This window comes from Rhinopithecus bieti, unplaced genomic scaffold (genome assembly GCF_001698545.2).
Source record: "Rhinopithecus bieti isolate Rb0 unplaced genomic scaffold, ASM169854v2 scaffold_35615, whole genome shotgun sequence".
NCBI classification, from domain to species: Eukaryota; Metazoa; Chordata; class Mammalia; order Primates; family Cercopithecidae; genus Rhinopithecus; species Rhinopithecus bieti.
The window spans coordinates 573,228-577,533 of NW_016815179.1; positions in this window are offsets into that span (position 1 = coordinate 573,228).

Here is a 4,306-nt window from a genome sequence, read left to right on the forward strand (position 1 = left end):
CCCTTAGTATTTATTGATAATTATCTTTACCATAAAAAAAGATAAGGGAGTGGCTGGACAATAGGATCATTGTAGGGAGGAAATCAGCAGTAAGACATATGAACAAAAATCCCTGTGACATGAATAAGTTTAAAGGAAAATGCTGTGCCTTGAGATGCATATGCAAACTCTCCATAAACCTTTTAGCAGCATTGCTCCAGCAAGTCCCACCTTATTCCTAAAGGCGGTTTTCTGCCTGCTCAGTAAACAAAGCATACAACCGGGTTTTACACGGAGATGTTCCATTGCCCAGGGACAGGCAGGAGACAAATGCTTTTCTCTTACTTGAGATTAAGAGACTGGTGATGACCTTTACCAGCAAGCAGCCTTTAGGCGCTTGTTTAACAAAGCACATCCTGCACAGCCCAAAATCCATTAAACCTTGAGTCACCACAGCACATGTCTCTTGCAAGGACAAGGTTGGGGTAGGGTCACAGATTAACAGCATCTCAAATACAGAACCAAATGGAGTCTCTTATATCTACTTCTTTCTATACAGACACAGTAACAGGCTGATCTCTCTTTTCCCCACATGGGCCCACAGGGGAAAAAAAGCTTGCGAAGAGTTCTGGGACAGAACACTGCATGGGGATAGTGAGATGGGTCACTTCAAGGTACAATATTCTTAACTTATATCCCAAACTGATCCAGACAGAAAGTTCCACACGCCTTCAGAAAAAGAGGGAGAGAAAAAACATGATTGGAACGTGGAATCATCTTTGGTTGTGAAAAACACTATCTTAGGCCGGGTGCGCTGGCTCAAGCCTGTAATCCCAGCACTTTGGGAGGCTGAGGCAGGCGGATCACGAGGTCAGGAGATGGAGACCATCCTGGCTAACACGGTGAAACCCGTCTCTACTAAAAATACAAAAAATTAGCCGGGCGTGGTGGCGGGCGCCTGTAGTCCCAGCTACTCGGGAGGCTGAGGCAGGAGAACGGCGTGAACCTGGGAAGCGGATCTTGCAGTGAGCTGAGATCGCACCACTGCACTCCAGCCTGGGCGACAGAGCGAGACTCCGTCTCAAAGAAAAAAGAAAGAAAGAAAGGAAAGCACTATCTTCTTCAGAGGATGTGCTAAAATAAAAATTAACAGATGATCTATGTCTGGAATAAAAGTGGTTATTTGTTAACAGATGCTGGTGAGGCTGCAAAGGATACTCCTATTCACTGTCACTGGGAATGTAAATTAGGTCAGCCACTGTGGAAAGCAGTTTGGATATTTCTCGAAAAATGTAACAGAGCTACTAATTGACCCAGCAATCTCATTACTGAGAATATACCCAAAAGAAAATACAACATTCTACCAAAAAGACACATGCGAAACTCCACACGCAGCACCTCTATCTAATATAAAAGTTAGCATTATTTTAAAAAGTGTTTATTTGTGAAAAATTTTCACCCATGGTAGGGATGAAGAAGAACATTCTCACTAAGGTCAAGAGGCGCACATCCAAAGGCAGCCCCGGGGACAGGGCTGGGAAAGCCAGCAGCACCAGCGTCCTCGGCACATGCCAGCAGGTGTTGGCTGAAGCAACAGGTGCCCTGGGCAAATGGAAAGGAGTTACTTAGACACAGTTGCTGATTCTTGAATTTCCTATTTTTCCCAAGATGTCTTTATCATTTTCTTACCCTCCTGTCTATGTTTAGACACATGGCCCTCAGAGGTGACTTGTTGGCCGCAGAATGAGGAATTCATCACTGTCCTTTGGTCAAGGTAGAGGGAGTTATGTAATTCCATAAACTTTCCATATCTGATGACAGCAATCAAAAAAGAACTGAACTGATGGAAAAGATACATTATATTCAGGAATAGGAATACATGAATGACCAAAACTCAGATATCGTCAGGATGTCAATTCTTCCCAAGGTACAGATTCAATGCACTTCTAATCAAAATGGAAGCAAATTATTTCATGAACATAGAAAAGTAATTCTAAAACTTACATGGAGAAGAAAAGACCTTGAATAGATAACACGATATTGAAGGAGAGCAAAGCTGGAGGACAGACAGGCACTACTCAACTTCAAGACTTACTGTAAAGCTACGGTGATCAAGGCAGTATCATATTGATGAAAGGATAGACGGGTTAATGAAACAAGGCGGAGAGTTTAGAAATAGAGACACATCAATGTATTTAATTAATCTTTGATGAAAAGCAAAGGCAACATGATGAAACAAAGATTGGTTTCTTCAGAAAGTGGTGCTGGAACAACTGAATATCCACATGTAAAACAAATGAATCAGATCTTACTCCCTCACCAAAATTAAGTCAAAATGAATCACAGACCTAAATGTCAAATACAAAACTATAAAACTTCTGGAAAATAACAGGAGAAAATCTAGACTCTCTTGGGTTTGATGATCTCTAGANAGAAATTCATTAACACAATAAATTACGTTAACTGAATTAATGAGAATGTCTTGTGTTCATGTTCATAGATAGAAAAGAGATAATGCCAAAATTTTAAACAAAATTATTTTAAATGATTCAATTAGTATGGAATTGGTGCAAAATATTTCTTAAAAACATAAAAATAGATTTGTATCAATGAAAATCAAGACATTACATGATTAGGCAGGGTCAGCATTGTTAAGACATCAAAGATACTTTAATTAATAAGTTGATTTTATGGTTGCATAGTATTCCATGGTGTATATGTACCTTTGCAAGGGTGTGGATGGAGGTGGAGACCATTATCCTTACCAAAGGAATTCAGGAACAGAAAACCAAATACGGCATGTTCTCACTTGTAAGTGGGAGCTAAAGGATGAGAACACATGGACACATAAAGGGACACAACACACACTGGGGCCTGTCGGAGGGTGAAAGGTGGGAGGAGAGAGAGGATCAGGAAAAATAACTACTGGACACTAGGCTTAACACCTGGGTGATGAAATAATCTGTACAATAACCCCGCCCCACTGACAGCCATTTACCTGTGCAACAAACCTGCACATCCTGCACGTGTACCCCTGAGATTAAAATAAAAGTTAAAAAAATAAAGAAAAGAAAATAAGTTGATTTTAACTCCGATATAGATTCCATCTGTGTTGAAGATATAGAAATTTTATTGTAAAGAAAAGCAAACAAATTAAAATACCCATGAAAAGTCTGAAAATAAAAAGAGAGTGACTTCCCTTTTAAAATATTGTAAAGACTTGGAAATTAAAATTGTGTTGTGTTGTTTCATCATTAGTCTGAAAGACCAATGGAATACAACATTGAAAAATGGAATAAAACGTATATGAAAATGTGCAATAAAAGCAGGAGTGTAGAAAGAAGAGACGAAAGCTTGCTGTGTCTCACTGGGCACTGAAGCTCACAGACAGGCAGCAGGCTTTGTCTCTCACCACATGTGCTTCCTGCAAGTCTGGCATTGCCACATGTGCAGGCAGGACATTGAACATTTGAGCAAGAGCATTTGGGGGCTAATATCTGATTAACGTGGCTAATATCTGATTAACGTGACTTTTTCTGCCTCAATATTCATTGCAACCTGTTCTCATATCCCACAGTATGTTTCCTGCTGAGCTGAGATGTTACTGCCATTAATTAAGCTGTGTTACCTGCACCTTTCCCCTTTCTATGTTTGGGAACCTTGAGAACAGTCACACATGATTGTAGTAATTCTTTAGTTGGTCACTTGCCTGGTGAAAGACTATCGGGGGGCTCCTCTCCACACTGGGCCTGAAGGGGTGGCCTGCCCCTCCACACCTGTGGGTGTTTCTCGTTAGGTGGAACGAGAGACTTGAGAAAAGAAATAAGACACAGAGACAAAGTATAGAGAAAGAAAAGTGGGGCCCAGGGGACCAGCGCTCAGCTTACAGAGGACCCACGCCAGCACGGTCTCTGAGTTCCCTTAGTATTTATTGATAATTATCTTTACCATAAAAAAAGATAAGGGAGTGGCTGGACAATAGGATCATTGTAGGGAGGAAATCAGCAGTAAGACATATGAACAAAAATCCCTGTGACATGAATAAGTTTAAAGGAAAATGCTGTGCCTTGAGATGCATATGCAAACTCTCCATAAACCTTTTAGCAGCATTGCTCCAGCAAGTCCCACCTTATTCCTAAAGGCGGTTTTCTGCCTGCTCAGTAAACAAAGCATACAACCGGGTTTTACACGGAGATGTTCCATTGCCCAGGGACAGGCAGGAGACAAATGCTTTTCTCTTACTTGAGATTAAGAGAATGGTGATGACCTTTAACCAGCAAGCAGCCTTTAGGCACTTGTTTAACAAAGCACATCCTGCACAGCCCAA